General features: G+C 43.6%; 1 protein-coding gene across 8 annotated transcripts in view; it reads left to right on the top strand.

Annotated features, from left to right (window-relative positions):
* The first annotated feature begins 3,080 nt into the window (after nucleotides 1–3,080).
* PHLDB2 (pleckstrin homology like domain family B member 2) overlaps nucleotides 3,081–18,122 on the top strand; it is a 115,589-nt gene continuing 100,547 nt past the window's right edge. For 3 of the 8 annotated variants that reach the window (XM_061628088.1, XM_061628090.1, XM_061628085.1), the window contains exon 1: nucleotides 3,082–3,243. The gene's annotated coding sequence lies outside the window, so the exon portion shown is untranslated. Of the gene's footprint in view, nucleotides 3,244–18,122 lie in introns of all 8 variants that reach the window. The other 5 variants (XM_061628091.1, XM_061628093.1, XM_061628086.1 and 2 more) reach the window with 4 other exon arrangements.

Below are 18,122 nucleotides of genomic sequence, written 5' to 3'. Positions count from 1 at the left end.
ACTGAGCATGCCTGACACTATAATAGACATCAATGTTACATTTCTTAAATTAATTAAAAATCAGCCATGCATTTTTTTTAACTTTTTAACTGCAGAAAATGAAGGTCAGAGTATGGGGCAAGGTCAGTAATAGGATTACAGGTACTCTGTGATCATGGCTGGTTTGTAATTAATTTCAACACATTATGAGACCACTGACAGAAAAAAAAGTCCAACAGGGGTCTGGATTTTTTCCTCTTGTTCTACACTTTGAACTCTCTGTTCTCTTGGAATGTTTTGTGTATGTCCATGAAACTTAGAGGGTTGTTAAGCAAGGGTTTCTGAGTTCAGGACTGTAAGTTTTGTAAGGTTTTGTTCTGAAATGAGCTGGGAAGCAGCAGAATGGCATGGGGGTATTTTCAATTTTACATTGTGGAATGTGAAAAATCCATGCTGGCTATTATATACAGCCATTCTTGTGGCAGTATAATTTAACTCGCAACAGTTTAGTACAGTACATTCATAACTGGCATGAGAGGGAGTAACTGCAAGAAAAGTGTTACCTAGTGAGACTGTTGTATTGTTATCAAACATATTGTGTGTTTGGAAAATTCTGGTGTGTGTCTGGAGCAAAAACACAGCATTGACTGGGCCTGGAAAAAAAAACCACCCTAAATGAATAATAAAAGGATGGAGCAGAAAAGGTTCTTAGGGTTTCCTATGTAAGGTCACCCATTGCCTGAATAAACCCTTTTTGTCTTATTTGTAGGGGTCCTGTAACTTTTTTTTTTTTTTGCAGGCCTTCTGAATTGGGTCTCTTGAGATTCTTCAAAGAACAAGAGGTTCAAGGAGGGGAACTTCTCTCATTCTTGTCCTAAATAAGTGCTGTTGAGGGGTTGCCACCTAAATTTTAGGCAGCCCAAGGTGTGTATGCTAAGCAGCCCTCCCTCTAAAATATCCTTAAGTCTCTGTGAAAGAGGGGCAAATAAACACAGCTGGATTCCTGAGAGAATTGTGCTGCAGACATCCTCTTCCTGTGAGTCTGACTCCAGTCCAAGCTCTTGACAGGAGGGGGGAGGGGGAGTATTCTTAGGCTAGGTTTCTCCCCCCCCCCTTTTTTTTTCTGGCTGTCCTATTTTTTCTGATGTCACAGATAGGAAGCTGACTCAGGATGAATAACTATTTGTTGTTCTTCGGCATCCTACCCTTTTGCTGAAAATTTATGCAAAGTTTTACAAGAGATTTCTCAACCTGAAATCTCACCAGCTCCGAAAGCCCTCCGGGCATATTGCTGGTGGAGAATAGCATGATGTCACTGGGAGTAGCCCTGGAAGAGGGGGAAATGGATTGCAGCAATCCAGGACTTTAGCCGAGAAAGCCTATTTGTGGGCTTCTAACTTGCAGGCTCTTCAGCAGTAGTTAGAAACTCCGTCCCCAACCCCAAGTCATGCAAGAGAGAGGATAGAAAGTGTGGCACCGGTGGTGCAATTTGATAAGTGATACTTAATGGTTTTACAGGACCCTCCTCTTTATAATAATATAATAATAAATTTTATTTTTCAGCCGCCTATCTGTCCGGGTTAGGGACACTCTAGGCGACGAACAACAAGAATAAAAACAATACATATAGATCAACATAATCAAATTTTAAGCTAAAAAACCATTCATTAATTCAGAACATAAATTAATCTGTCCCAATCTTGTAGGCCTGCCTGAACAGCCAGGTCTTCAAGGCTCGGCGATAGCTGGACAGGGAGGGAGCATGTCTGAGATCGAAAGGGAGAGAGTTCCAGAGGGTGGGGGCCACAACAGAGATGAGAATGGGTTGGATCCAGACTTTCCACATAGTACTAACCAAGGCTATTCAGAGGTAAGACTTGTTAAATTCAATGGGCCTTACTCCCTGGTAATGAGGTTAGAATTGCAGCCCCACACTCTTGGGAGATCCCTATTCTCCTCACAGAACTATAGTTGCCAGAGTTCTCTGGGAAGAGGGACTGACTGTTAAATAACTTTGGAAATTGTAGCTTTGTGAGGGGAATAGGAGTCTCCAAATAACTCACAGCACCCTTCACAAACTACTCTTCCCACGGTTCTTTGGGAGAAGCCATGCCTGTTTAAAGTGGAATAATAGTGGCATAACTGTATGGCATGAATGTGCTGACCTCTGGATGCAACCCTGCTATGACTGGAAACGCTCCTGCTCATTTTGCTGAGTTGGTCCTTGGATTTCTGCCTTGAAATGGGCGCCACAGCTTGGCACAGACCGTGCAAGCAGGGACTTTTGGCAAGCAGTAATCTCGGCATTGACATGCCACTAAAATCCACTTACCGAGGGTTGGAAGGGAGGCTGTCGTCTTGTTCCAAATACATGTTTTGTTCACAGAACTAAATTCTAGAAAGGCAACCTGTGTTTTTCAAACATAAATTTTGTGTTGCATCTTAAAGACATAATGGAGTTACAAGGCCAGTCTATAAATGTCTACCAAAAAGTTAGTTCCACTGACTTCAAAGAAAGGGTAAGTGGGTATAGCATTGCAGCCTATTATTAATACATTTATATTGCAACTTTTCTCCAAGGATCTCAAGGTAGTGTTCATGGCTCCCCCTTTTCAATTTGAACTTTACAACAACCCTGTGAGGTAGGTTACACTGAGAAAACCACATTTGAAGCACATCTTTCCCCCCTCCCATGAATCCTGGGAACTGTAGTTTACCCTTCACAGATCTACAATTCCCAGGATTCTTTTTTGGAGGGAGCAGGGGTATGGTGAGAGAGATGTACTTCAAAGGTATGGTGTGTACACAACCACAATGCCCGGCCCCAGTTCCTGGTGTAAACTTTCGTGGATTGGAGTCCATCAGACGCAGGATCAAAACACTGGGAAGGTAATGCCACAGTACAGACTGCGCTCAGAAATTCGCTTTCTTTCTGTGAGTGCGCGTCCCTCCTCCAACCCCCCCGGCCTTCCGATTTTTCCCTCTACTACACGTTGTCCCGGAGGGAACGAACCATTGTCAACAGGAGGGGTGCGTGTGCGTGTGTGTAACGGCGCTATTCTGTTGGAGGATGGAGGTGGGATACCCTAATGGGCGGGATTGTTGCTTCGGCTGTGCATGGAGGAATAGGAGGAGTAGGAGGTGGATCCTGCCGGACTGAGGAAGCGGGGGAGGGGGTGTCTGATTTGGTGAAGCGCCCGCCAAGGGAGTCTCTGGAGTGGCTGAGGAAGGAGAGCGATGCACAAAAGGCAGGAGCGCAAGGAGGTGAGTGAGGAGCTGCTGCGCTTTCAGCGATCGGGACTTCGCCTTTTGTTCCGCATGAGTTTATGGATTTGCGCGCAACGGGGAGGGGAAGGGGCTGTCTGTCTGTCTGGGGAGAAGGAGCAAAAGGCAGCAGCTTGTAGGGCAAGGGGCGCTGCCCGAGAAAGGACTGTGCCCACGGTGAGTCCGGAAACCAAGCATACCCAGGAGATGATTTTAAACTTTGCCCTGGAGTTATTTATTATATTTAAGCCTGGAGAAACTTCGGCAAGGCATCTCTAGAAAAGCAACCTACTTAAAACCCCTAAAGCTTTCCCAGCTGCCCACCACCAAAAGCCCCACTCTTTTATTCACAGTGGCAGACAGATTTGTTTTGTCTTTCATGGATGAAGATTTACTGGCTGCTTTTCGTGCATTTAATCTTGCTGCCCCCCCCCCCCCTTTGCAAGCTGTGCTGCATTTTTCAACTTTAGCACATTTCCGCTAATGGGGGTTGCTTAGATTAGGCGCAAAACTGCTAGGAAAAAGGGAGAGGGCGCAGCGTTTGTTTTGTTTTGTCTTTTTTGAACGTCTAGGTACTGTTGACTTAATGTAAACTGTTCCCTACCTCTGAGAATCATTCACCAGAGCTTGGGTTAGGAACCCGCTGGAGCTGGAGGATTAGTGCTTGCCTTGAAAGAGATTTTATGAAATTACAGCTAAGCAATTTCCTCTCACCCACTTGTTATTTCCTCCTGTAGATTTTCCTTCTTTTGTATGCTATCCCAAATTATTGGTGCTCTTTAAAAATGTGTGTTAAATAAGGCTTTTTGTGTTTTATTGTCTCTCCCTTGAGGAGCCCAAACACAGCATCTTTGCAGTCACAAATAGGATCTGCTTAGTGATGCACTCTTCAGCTTCGCACAGTTTTTCTGCGGGAAGCAAAAACAAATGACATGCAAGCAGAAGTACATTGGTCATTGTCAAGAGAGCACAGAACAGAAGTTAGAACATGTGCTTCAAATCACGTAATCCAGATGTTGAACTTTAGCATGGAGATACATTCTACAGGGGTAGCTGTGTTGGTCTGTTATTGCAAAGACACGCACAGAGAGATTTGGCATCTTAAAGAGTAACAGATTTATTGTGGCATAAGCTTTTGTGGACTCTTCAGATGCACAAAGTGCTAGTCACAGTAGACTGCAGTGTTTACGTTTTTTTCTCTATAGGATAATATACCCACAAAAGCTTGTGACATTGTGAATCATAGTTGTTCTTTAAGGTGTCACTAGCCTTGTGTGTGTGTAGGTGTGTGTAGTGAAAAATGTTGAATTCACAATCAAGGTGGTAAAAGGATGGATAACTCCTTCATCCCTCTCCCCCCAATATTGATCCTGTACATAGAACATGTAGCCAACATGGTGTCCTCCAGATATTGTTGGATTCTAACTCCCATCGGCCCCAGTTGGCATGGCCAATGGCCATAGATGATGGGAGCTGAAGTTCAATAACTTTTGGAAGGCACCATGTTGGCTACCCCTGACATATATTGTTGGACTGTGATCTCATAGACCAGGGTTTAAGATGCATATGTGTTAAGAACACAAAATGGCTTTGTTGTATACTACAGTTAGTATTTCTCTGATGTCAGAAATAGGGATCCTGTCACCTTCCACATATTGGGCTCCAACCCTCATCTCCTTCAGCTAGCACGGCAAGTGTTCAGGGATGATGGGAGCTGTAGTCAAACAACATTTACAGGGTCCCAGGTTTCTAACCTCTGACTTAAGTGGGTGCATAGATTCCTTGCATGTGCTTTTTTGCTCTTCCACTGCACTGCTTGAAGTAACACTTGTGCTGAAGTGGTGCTCATACCACTTATACATCTCTATGAAAGTAGTGCAGAAAGTGGAAGCATGAGGCATTCATGCACTTGCAGGTTAGCACTTCTGATGTCATCCAAAGTTGCCATAGTGTGTCAATCTCTAATCATCTGAAAACAGAAATAATAGTAACCTACTTCAGTTTATTGTGAAAACTAGAAAGACTGCAAAACACTTTATGGAATATGAATGCTATATGCATAAGTTGCAGTGATGTAAGCAGTAACGTTCCTTAAATTTTGTGCTAGTAGCAATCTTTTGCAGGTGACAGATTTGGTGAAGTCTGGCATCTACATTTAGCAGACCTTGGAAATCAAACATAATCATTGACTGTTTTGCAGACCCGGTTAGGGCTAGTTAACTATTATGCTAAGCAAGTTACAGAGTAGCACCACCAGCTAGAATCTGGACCTTGTGAGATTGTGGGAGATTAAAAGTGTGTCTGCTCCTTGAAAGGTGTTCCTTTTAATATCCTAAAGCTCATAGTTTAACAGTTGTTTCTTCATAAAATTGGTGAGCTGTTGAAATGTTCTCAAGTGAGGAAAAACTTAAAATGTGAGTAGCTTGCCCAGTAGGAGGAGTAGAATGCTGATTACATTATAGGCAAGTTCAGAGGCAGAACAGAAGGGAAGGAGGTTGTATGAATCTGAATTTGTATATCAGTACAAGCTAGGGTTGCCAGGTTGTTGGCCTGAGACCGATCCTGTATCTTTAGGAGAAGAGAAAGTCAGCCAAGTACAGGTGTTCTTTCAACTCTGTAATGGGAAAAACCACAAGGTGGAATTCTCCCTTTCCCTTGCACAACTTTTAAAGGTACAGAAGACCTCTTCGTTGCCAGGCCTGGCCTCCAAGAGGTCTTCTGTATCTTTAAAAGTTGTGGAGGGGGAAAGGAGAATTCCACCTTGTGGTTTTTCCCATTACAGAGTTGCAAGAACACCTGCACTTGGCAGACTTTCTCTTCTGCTAAAGATACAGGATCAGTCTCAGGCCATGGACCTGGCAACCCTAGTACAAGCAACAGTAAAATAACAGGTTGTAGACTCTAAAGCATTGGTTCAGCATAGAATCCCCCGTTCCTTTCAGCTATGACAATTTGCTAAAGTAAAGATACATTTGCAGGGTTTCAACCTGTGGTCTAAAATAAGACTTAACATTTGCATGCTTTTAACTTGCTCTCTTGTACATCTGTCTAGTTGATAATTGTGGGGCATAGTTAATTATAATTTACTTACACTGATGCAGCTTCTGTTTTATAAGAGATTTTTCAGTACAGTTTGAGTGGTCTTGTTTCTGGTTTTCTGAACCACTAAATCATTGAAAAATAAAACTGCTTGATGGTTGCTGGCCTCTGTGCAGAGCAGCTTACAATATGTTGACTTGCATCATCTCTGATATGGGAGAGCAAACTATAGCCATCGACACAGTGGATCCTAGATTTCCTGTCCCACCAAATGAGTAATGAATCTTCCTAGGGCATATGGAGAACTTGAAGTATAAAGTACATGTCTAAAGCAAATCTTGCAGAAGACTTCAGACCAAATAAGACATGAAGTACTTTGGGAGGACATCATATGACAGTGAAGAGATCTTCCTTTGTTACTGCTATCACAGAGTATCATACTTTGGCATGTACTGAGTGGACTTTTTTCTTCCCATCTGGATGTCAAACCATTTGTAGCCTCTGCAACAGATTTGGAAGACACTTTACAAATAAAATTGTTTATCTCTGTTCTGACTTGGATAACACATTTGACACAAAGTCCAAATCAAGAGTCTCTCTGTCACCTACTTGTTGCAATTGTCAGGGTTGTTTTCCGTTTGTTTCCTCCTTGCTTGGTAAGAGCAAGCATCCAGATTAAAACGATGCTCTTCCTGGGTAATTAAAACACATGGGAAAGGCTAGACTTTTTGTAAGAGGAATTATTTTAAGTTAATTAAGAGAACTGAAGTTTCTTACTGTGCTGAACACAGGGGTTATTTGGCCACTATGTAAGAAATATTTACTTTCTGTCAAAAAGCTAATTTTCATCCTGCCTCCTTTGTGAAAAAATTGCTAAAACACATAGTTGGTGTGCAATTCTAGGCATTTCTGGATGGTGCATTCTACCTTGTCCCTTTTACTTCCTGATTTTCGCTTTGGGACACAGTTTCATAGAATCATATCCATAGAGTTGGAAGGGGCCTATCAAGGCCATCAGGTCCAAACCCCTGCTCAATGCAGGAATCCAAATTAAAGCTTAAAGTTTGCTTCAGTTGACATCAAGTTAGTTAGGGTAGAAACATATTCACTGTTCTACTGGTTCCAGTGTGTCCTCACCTCTCTCCTCTGAAAACAGGGGCACACGACGCTAGTCAAACCCTGCCCCTTTTTACTGTAAAACCTGGTGGGAACAGCTTGAGTGTTTTTGTTGTTGTTAATTCAGCTTCAAAGAGATTTTGCAACTAATCGGCAGATCAACCTGTTCCCCCTCCACGTGTGGCCAATGGAAACTCTTTGCTCTGGTGACTAGTGTGTTTTCAGCAGGGCTGGCATCAGGCAGGCTGGGGCCATTGGGCTCCAGCCTGCCCCAGCACATACACACATGCCCTATCTACCTTTCCCTTGAAGTGAATGCTGCCCCCTCTGTGCGAGCATGCCTGCTCTGGGCTCCTGCTGGGAGGAAGGGCAGGATATAAATCAAATAATAAATAAATAAATAAATCAGCCAAGATGGTGGCTGAGGCTTCCCTAAGGGGCTGATGCCTCCCCCATCATCTTGGTTGATGGCACACATGCATGCTATGTGTGCACATACCTGCCATCAACCAATATAGCAGCAAGGGCATCAGCCCCATAGGGAAACCTCGGCCAACATCTTGGTTGATGGAAGGCATACATCCACAGCGCAGCCAGCATTTACTTCAAGGAAAAAGTAGGAGGGGCATGCATGGTAGTGGGTGGGTGTGCCTGGGAGCTCCTCTCTGCAATCAATGGCAGGTTTGGGAGCCAACGCTGCCATGGATCATGGAAGGGAGTACTACCCACCCATCCTAAGGAGGGGCCCTTCAGGGACCCTTGGCCAGGGCCTGACCTGGCTGCCATCTGGCACCGGCCCTGGTTTTCAGCCTAAGTATCTGACTGCTCTGGACCATTTCATGCTATGGACCTCCAGATATTGATAAACCATCTTCTCTATTTTGTGGGCACACAGGGTTGTCCTTGAATTGCCTTGAACATGTTAGTCAGATGAAGAGATGACACTATTTTCCTGGAAGATAATCTATGGAATTCTTTAGTGATCATATCTTCACTTTTGGTTACCATCTCTGTCTGTAGAAAGACAGAAGCCAAAGGTTCAGAGTACAGTATAGTAATAATGTCCAACTATTTTTCATTCTCCACTGCTCTAGGAGCAGAAACCTCTTTTCTGAACCATTGCCTGTGGTCAAGATCAAATGGATGATATTAAGATATTGAAACTGAACACAAACACTAGAAGTGATGGCATTGGGTATTCTTGTGGACTGACAGAAGGGTGGTTTTTTTTGGCAATAGGTGGGTTCTTATTTTACTTACTCATAAATGATCTGGAATTAGGGGCAAGCAATGAGGCAGCCAAGTTTGTGGATGACACAAAATTATTCAGGATGGTGAAAGCCAAACTGATTTTATAGACTGAAGTGTGTGAAAAGACAATAAACAAAATGAAATGAGGTTCAGTGTAAGGGATTGTAAAGTTATGCATGTTGGAGCCTGCTCCACGAGCTAGAGGGAGCCCCAGCTGACAAAGCGTCAAGGCCCCAGCTGACAAAGCGTCAAGGCGAGTTAAGCAGCAGAGCGAGTTCGGCAGCAGGGCGAGGAGGCCAGGGCCCCCCCACTCTGCCCTTCTGTTCCCTGACCTCAACTAAACCACAGTCTCCAACCTATTGACGTAATAAACCTCAAACAAAACTATGCAGGTAAGAAGCCAGCAGGCGTGTGGGGGCTTTCCAGTGTTTTGCACAGCCTGCAGCATGTACGACTATCTGCCTGTTGGACAGCAGTCGTGGGTGTGCTCTCGGTGCAATGAGCTCCTGGCTCTCCGGGAATGACTTCATTTCCTTGAGGCCAAGGTGGCTGACCTGGAAAAGCTGAGAGAGGCAGAGAGGTGTGTGAAGGAGCCTTCAGGGACGTTATAGCTGTGTCCCACTCCAACGATGATAGCTCTCCTGCTATCATGGAGAATGATGGTCTCAGGGAAGGAGAGCATCCAGTTGAGGAAGAGGGAAACGATCCCTTAGAAGGGACCCATTCCTTGGGGGATGAGCAGCTATCCTCTCGTCCCGAGGATATATCTCCAGGGGGTGGAGGGATCCTTGTAGTGGGTGATTCGATCATTAGGAACATAGACAGTGGGGTGTGTGATGGGTGTGTAGACTGCAAGGTGTTTTGCCTGCCTGGTGCGAAGGTTGCGGATATCGCCCGTCGTTTAGATAGTTTGGTAGACAGTGCTGGGAAGGAGTCAGTGGTCGTGGTGCACGTTGGCACCAACGACATGGGGAAATGCAGCCGTGAGGTCCTGGAAGCAATATTTAGGTTGCTAGGTAGGATGCTGAAAGCCAGGACCTCCAAGGTGGCTTTCTCTGAAATGCTACCAGTTCCACGCACAGGACCAGCCAGACAGGACCAGCTTCGCAGTCTCAATGCGTGGATGAGATGATGGTGTCGGGTGGAAGGGTTTGGATTTGTTAGGCACTGGGGAACATTTTGGGACAAGCCGGGCCTGTACAAAAGGGACGGGCTCCACTTGAACCAGAATGGAACCAGACTGCTGGCACTTAAAATTAAAAAGGTAGCAGAGCAGCTTTTAAACTGACTGAGGGGGGAAACCCGACAGGAGCTGAGAAAGGTCCGGTTCGGAATAAACCTCCCCCCTGGGATAAAAACCAAAGAAATGATGAAATGTTAAAAGGGGTAGGCCTAGAAGTAGGCATTGTGAGAGCAGGGGCACAGGATATAAATTCAGAAGAGCAAAATTACCACAGGCCTAACCACAAGTGCCAAAGACACTTGAAGAGAGACACTGCTTACAAGTGCCTGTACGCTAATGCTAGGAGCCTCCGAACCAAGATGGGAGAACTGGAGTGCTTGGTCTTAGAGGAGAGCATTGATAAAGTGAGCATAACGGAGACCTGGTGGAATGGAGAAAACCAGTGGGATACGGTTATCCCTGGATATAAACTATATCGGAAGGACAGGGAAGGACGTATTGGTGGCGGAGTCGCTCTATACATGAAAGAAGGCATTGAATCCAGCAAGCTCGAAACCCCAAAAGAGGCAGACTCCTCCACAGAATCGTTGTGGGTGGTGATACCATGCCCCAGGGGGACTTAATACTGGGAACGATCTATCGTCCCCCTGATCAAAATGCTCAGGGAGACCTGGAGATGAGATATGAAATTGAGGAAGCATCCAAACTAGGAAATGTGGTAGTAATGGGTGACTTCAACTACCCAGACATAGACTGGCTGCATATGTGTTCCAGTCATGACAAAGAAGCAAAGTTTCTAGATATTCTAAATGACTATTCCCTAGACCAGTTGGTCATGGAACCGACCAGAGGGATGGCAACCCTGGACTTAATCCTCAGTGGGGACCGGGACCTGGTGCGAGATGTAAGTGTTGTTGAACCGATTGGGAGCAGTGACCACAGTGCTATTAAATTAAACATACATGTAACTGGCCAATTGCCAAGAAAATCCAACACGGTCACATTTGACTTCAAAAGAGGAAACTTCACAAAAATGAGGGGATTAGTAAAAAGAAAGCTGAAAAACAAAGTCCAGAGGGTCACATCACTCGAAAATGCTTGGAAGTTGTTTAAAAACACTGTATTAGAAGCCCAACTGGAGTGCATACCGCAGATCAGAAAAGGTACCGCCAGGGCCAAGAAGATGCCAGCATGGTTAACCAGCAAAGTCAAGGAAGCTCTTAGAGGCAAAAAGTCTTGTCCAAATGAAGAAAATAAAAAAGAACACAAACTCTGGCAAAAGAAATGCAAGAAGACAATAAGGGATGCTAAAAAAGAATTTGAGGAGCACATTGCTAAGAACACAAAAACCAACAACAAAAAATGCTATAAATACATTCAAAGCAGGAGACCATCTAGGGAGACGATTGGACCCTTGGATGATAAGGGAGTCAAAGGTGTACTAAAGAACGATAAGGAGATTGCAGAGAAGCTAAATGAATTCTTTGCATCTGTCTTCACAGTGGAAGATATAGGGCAGATCCCTGAACCTGAACTAACATTTGCAGGAAGGGATTCTGAGGAACTGAGAGAAATAGTGGTAACGAGAGAGGAAGTTCTAAGCTTAATGGACAATATAAAAACTGACAAATCACCGGGCCTGGATGGCATCCACCCGAGAGTTCTCAAAGAACTCAAAGGTGAAATTGCTGATCTGCTAACTAAAATATGTAACTTGTCCCTTGGGTCCTCCTCCGTGCCTGAGGACTGGAAAGTGGCAAATGTAACGCCAATCTTCAAAAAGGGATCCAGAGGGGATCCCGGAAATTACAGGCCAGTTAGCTTAACTTCTGTCCCTGGAAAACTGGTAGAAAGTATGATTAAAGCTAGATTAACTAAGCACATAGAAGAACAAGCCTTGCTGAAGCAGAGCCAGCATGGCTTCTGCAAGGGAAAGTCCTGTCTCAGTAACCTATTAGAATTCTTTGAGAGTGTCAACAAGCATATAGATAGAGGTGATCCAGTGGACGTAGACTTTCAAAAAGCGTTTGACAAGGTACCTCACCAAAGGCTTCTGAGGAAGCTTAGCAGTCATGGAATAAGAGGAGAGGTCCTCTTGTGGATAAGGGATTGGTTAAGAAGCAGAAAGCAGAGAGTAGGAATAAACGGACAGTTCTCCCAATGGAGTGCTGTAGAAAGTGGAGTCCCTCAAGGATCGGTATTGGGACCTGTACTTTTCAACTTGTTTATTAATGACCTAGAATTAGGAGTGAGCAGTGAAGTGGCCAAGTTTGCTGACGACACTAAATTGTTCAGGGTTGTTAAAACAAAAAGGGATTGCGAAGAGCTCCAAAAAGACCTCTCCAAACTGAGTGAATGGGCGGAAAAATGGCAAATGCAATTCAATATAAACAAGTGTAAAATTATGCATATTGGAGCAAAAAATCTTAATTTCACATATACGCTCATGGGGTCTGAACTGGCGGTGACCGACCAGGAGAGAGACCTCGGGGTTGTAGTGGACAGCACGATGAAAATGTCGACCCAGTGTGCGGCAGCTGTGAAAAAGGCAAATTCCATGCTAGCGATAATTAGGAAAGGTATTGAAAATAAAACAGCCGATATCATCATGCCATTGTATAAATCTATGGTGTGGCCGCATTTGGAATACTGTGTACAGTTCTGATCGCCTCATCTCAAAAAGGATATTATAGAGTTGGAAAAGGTTCAGAAGAGGGCAACCAGAATGATCAAGGGGATGGAGCGACTCCCTTACGAGGAAAGGTTGCGTCATTTGGGGCTTTTTAGTTTAGAGAAAAGGCAGGTCAGAGGAGACATGATAGAAGTGTATAAAATTATGCATGGCATTGAGAAAGTGGAGAGAGAAAAGTTCTTCTCCCTCTCATAATACTAGAACTCATGGACATTCAAAGAAGCTGAATGTTGGAAGATTCAGGACAGACAAAAGGAAGTACTTCTTTACTCAGCGCATAGTTAAACTATGGAATTTGCTCCCACAAGATGCAGTAATGGCCACCAGCTTGGATGGCTTTAAAAGAAGATTAGACAAATTCATGGAGGACAGGGCTATCAATGGCTACTAGCCGTGATGGCTGTGCTGTGCCACCCTAGTCAGAGGCAGCATGCTTCTGAAAACCAGTTGCTGGAAGCCTCAGGAGGGGAGAGTGTTCTTGCACTCGGGTCCTGCTTGCGGGCTTCCCCCAGGCACCTGGTTGGCCACTGTGAGAACAGGATGGTGGACTAGATGGGCCACTGGCCTGATCCAGCAGGCTCTTCTTATGTTCTTATGTTCTTATATTGTAGATTTCTGGGATATGACCTGGTTGTGGTAATTGAAAAGAGAGATCTTGGAATCATGGTGGACAGTTTCACTAAAAATGGTGACTCAGTGTGCAGCAACAGTGCTGCAAAAGGAAATGTTGAGATTTAATTAGGAAAAGAACGATGTACACTCACATTGGGAATATTATGTACAATTCTGGTGACCCACTTCAAAAAGGATATATGGAAAAGCTGCAGAAAGGGGCAACCAAAGTGATTGTGGGACTGGAGTGTTTTCGCTCTGAAGAAAGGCTAAAGTATTTAAGGCTTTATAGTTGGGTGGGGGAGACCTTACCAGGGAATGTGGTAGACATTTATAAAATTATGAATGGTGTGAAGAAAGTAATACTTGAATAGAATCATAGAATAGTAGGGTTCGAAGGGGCCTATGACGCCATCAAGTCCAACCTCCTACTCAGTGCAGGAATCCAACTTAAAGAAATCAAGGCCACTCTGGCAAAAGCTTCAGGAGAGAAGTCCTCTTCATTCAGTTTGAATGTGTGAAGATGCAAGCCGAAGTATGTGGGGTAAGTCTTGGTGATGATGCCCACAACAGGCACTCTACCCAGCCAACATGTGATCAGCAGTTGTCTGAAGGGAGATTCCTTAATTGTGCATAGGTTTTCCAACATGGGTATGGGAACATTGGTCAATCAGGGTTCCTGTCTCATGTTCAAAATTCTATGCATAAGTAAGGCACCACCCTTTATATCAATGATAATCACACTTTGGCTGAGGAGAATGCCTGGTGCATGCATGCATCATCAAGGGAGGAGGGCTTACCTCACATGCTCCTGCTTGCCCCTTCATGCATTCAAACTGAATGGCTGAAGAAGGCTAAAGGAACGGACTGCTCAACACAACACATAATAAACTTGTAGAATTTAATGTCATGAGCTATGATGATGGCTGCTAGCTTTGGTAGCTTTCGAAAGAGATTAGACTAATTCATGGTAGATAGGTTTGTCAGTGGTATTAACTGTGATAGTGAAACAGGGTCTCCTTGATCAGAAGCAGCACACCTCTGAATATTAAATGTTGGAGGACAAATGCTGGGGAATGGCTGTTGCCTTCATGCTCTACTTGTAAGTCTCTCAGTAGCATCTGGCCATTGTTGGAAATGAAATGAGGGATAGATGGATGTTTGGTCTGAGCCTGGGGCTACTTCTGGATCTTTTATAATTATAGGCAAACAGATCTTGGCTGCCTCTTGGAACATTTTCAATTAATTATATCTGCTAAGCTTTCCTGGCATTATTTATGCATTTGTAATTGAGTATTTTCTAGATTCTGGGAAGAGTTGCTCTTGAGAAGAAACGTTCACTTGCTGCAAAATGCAGAAGCCAGCCACCTAATTGACACAGATGGACTAAGAATACATGCAACATAGATGCAGTGCAATAGTAGCCAATGTAGTGCCCTCCAGATGTTGGACTCAAATTCCCATCAGCCCAAGCCAACATAGCCAATGGCTAGGGATAATGGGTGTTGTAGTCCAACAAATGTTGGGAGGCACTACATTGGCTACTCCTACCATTAAACAGTGCTTCCTTCTACATTTACATTATAGATGAAGGAAACTTAATTCATATCTAAAAATGCTTTTGGACTTTCACAAGTTTCCTAGGGGTAAACATTCCACCATGGGGAAGGAGCCACCAAGGACCCCTTTCTACTGGCATCAGATTCACAGCATAAATGTGGTACATTGGAAACAAGTGCCATCTTTACAGTTCCAATTGTGCCCTTCATTCATACAAGGGGGTGTCTTAAGAGCATTTTCATATGTTATGCTGTATTTAAGCACTTTTAGCCTAGCATCCCCTGTTGTTGTTTTAATGTAAAGCTGCAATCCTATACTCATTTACCTGGGCACACGTCCCATTGAATTTGATGGGCCTTATATTTGAGTAGACATGTATAGGATTGCACTGTAACTATTATCTTTTGTGAAAGCGTATGAATCAAATTATATGTATGGGGGTGGGAATTAGGGTTGCCAGGTCCATGGCCTGAGACTGATCCTGTATCTTTAGGAGAAGAGAAGGTCAGCCAAGTGCAGGTGTTCTTGCAACATTGTAATGGGAAAAACCACAAGGTGGAATTTTCCCTCCCCCCTCCCCAACTTTTAAAGATACAGAAGACCTCTTGGAAGCCAGGCCTGGCAACAAAGAGGTCTTCTGTATCTTTAAAAGTTGTGCAGGGGGAAGGGAGAATTCCACCTTGTGGTTTTTCCCATTACAGAGTTGCAAGAACACCTGCACTTGGCTGACTTTCTCTTCTGCTAAAGATACAGGATCAGTCTCAGGCCAAGAACCTGGCAACCCTAGTGGGAATAGAGATGAAAGAGCCCCTGTGGGGAAAATATATTAAAATGACCAAACAGAAATGGAAAGAGAAATGAAAACTGAAGAAAATGAGAAGAGGCTGAGGGTGGAGACACACTTGTGGTTTTGCTGGCTTCAGTGTGCCTCCACCTCCATTTTCTGAATGTGAGGACACATAGCGCTAGTCAAACTCCACCTCCTTTACTCCAAAACCACAGAAGTTGCTGCTTGAGCACATTTTACCTTGAAGTTAGCTTCACACAGACTTCAAAACTGATTGGCCATCAACCTCATTGCCACTCCAGGTGTGTCCAATGAAAACGCTTTGCTGTAGGCTCAAACAGACAAGTGATTGGCTCAACGCTTTGCTGTGGGCAGTCCTAATCATCAGTGGGGAAGGGAGATGTGTCCAGCCATGGGCAGAGACTCAGTACTGCAGGGATGAGGAGCCTCAGGCCCACCAAGCCTCTCTATCTGGCTCTTGGAGCTCTCCCCAAGCCACACCCCATGCTGGCCCTACTTCACACACCCCTTGAGTAGTTTTTTGCCTGGCTGGAATGGGTCCTTGAACTCTGTTAATATTTTTCTCCAGAAGGAGGGTAGCGACATGCATGTGTGTAAAACTAGCCTATTGTACAAAGGTAAAATTTACATTCAGTTTCCATTTTTGCCCCTGGCCCTGTCCACTGCTGACATGTGGCCCCTGAAGGGAATGTGGACCCTGAGCTAAAAAAAAGCCCCCTCCCATACTACTGTGTTGCAGCCCAACCTAAGCTGAGTTGCAGCACCAGCATTTTATAACCGTACAAATATACTGTACAAAATTTAAGAAGTGGGTCTCCAAATGAATGTTGGGGCTAAAGATGGATCCTGGGTGTGAAAAAGCTGGAAATTTCTGCACTACTCTCTCTGAATGAATTATGGGAGGTTCCAAATCAGTTGCTGAACATCCAGGAAGAGTGAAATGCTCTAGTACTGGCTTCTGTTACCATTTTTAATATCTGATTTGTGTCTGTTTAGATTAGAACAAGCCCCTGTAATAAACCCGTGTCAACTCTGCCCCCATACGTACTCATGAGACTGTCTCATGGAACCAAACAACATCCCATTGAGAGTTGTTTTGCTTGTATATTTTCTAACATGATAATAATATTATTTTAACACTTATGAAGCACTTAAAATTTCCTGTGCACTCACAAGTAATAGATACAATACAATAGAAAAGGGAGTGAGAAGGGAAGAGAAAAGCAAGTGCTTGAGCAGCTCTACCTTCACCAGCTGATAGATGGGGCCAGGTTGGTCTCCATCTTGCCATGATCTTCTTCATGGACATTAGGAGTACAGCCTCTCAGTGTCCCTACACCTCTTGGCTGATGACAGAGGCCAGAATGTGCCTCCTTTCAGCTCTGTAGTCCCAGGTTAACCAGGTATTAAGGACTTTTATGTAGAGCTTGGAAGATTGTTTTCAGAAAGTAATAAATTACAGTTACAATTACTTGGCCCAAAAAAGTAGTAATCACCATTACAATTACAATTGCTCTGAAAGTAACTGATTACTTTTTCTCAAACGTAATCACTACAATTACATTTCAGTTACTTTTTTAAAAAAAAACACGCCTGCAAGGTGCTGGCCTTGGCTGCTGCACATCTAAATAGCCTAAAACAATATTAAAAATAAACACACACAGAAAGGGGGTAGTGGAATAAAAAAATTTATCCATAGGATTAACAGAATGGCATAACAGAATCTCACATTCCCCCACCCACCCCAAGCAATGATGATACCCCAACACTTGAAATCAAATTTTACACTTGAAATGCTGCTTTTATAATATATTTCTGTTATGTCTCAAAAGACATCTGTTATGTCTCAGCTGGCAAACTGCTCAGGAAGTCCATACCAGGTGGGTTACTGCAGTACCTCTTTATTGCTTGCTCTATCAGTACAAGCACAAGCCTCAGGAACTAGAATCTCTCTCTTATGGGCTGGGAAAGCACCACCCCTCCTTTCCAGCCCACTCACTCGCCTGGAAGAAATTCCACTCACCTATCTGGCATTCCTGGTCACCAAAGGTGACCAAGTGAGCATTTAAATACAAGATTGATATACATCTTGAAATAATTTTACCATCCTCCCTAATATTCTCAATTCTACTGTATCAAGAGAGAGAAAAGGGAGGGGAAGATGACTTGTGGTGTCCCATGTGAATGCTTTGACTGCATGTGAGAAATAAATTTCAATACATAATAAAAATAACTTTATTAAAATTCATCAAACTAGAACTGCAAATCAGTTCTAAGATTATATCACATGATTATACTACTTTTTGAAAAATATATCTCCTGTCAGGACATTGGAATATATTTGCTCAATTCAAGACTTTGATTGGGGACGACGACCCATTATTTTTCTGTTAAGGATCAACACTATTTACAATCAAAGCTTACTGTACAGTTAGATTCCAAATCTATTTGTATGCATAAGTGTGTTTTAGTATTGCCTGCAAAATATGCAGTTTAAACATGCTGTCAGTATTAATACGTTTTAAAAAAATGTTTTTAAGCAAAGTGAAAGTGGAGAGTGTGAACAAATGTTGTGGATGCCTTTTCTGTGTACAAATCATATTCTTGTGCTGCCAGCA

The sequence above is a fragment of the Rhineura floridana genome, chromosome 5 (assembly GCF_030035675.1).
Source record: "Rhineura floridana isolate rRhiFlo1 chromosome 5, rRhiFlo1.hap2, whole genome shotgun sequence".
NCBI lineage: Eukaryota > Metazoa > Chordata > Lepidosauria > Squamata > Rhineuridae > Rhineura > Rhineura floridana.
The sequence above is the reverse complement of the archived record's forward strand: the minus strand, read 5'-3'. Positions and strand labels throughout refer to the sequence as shown.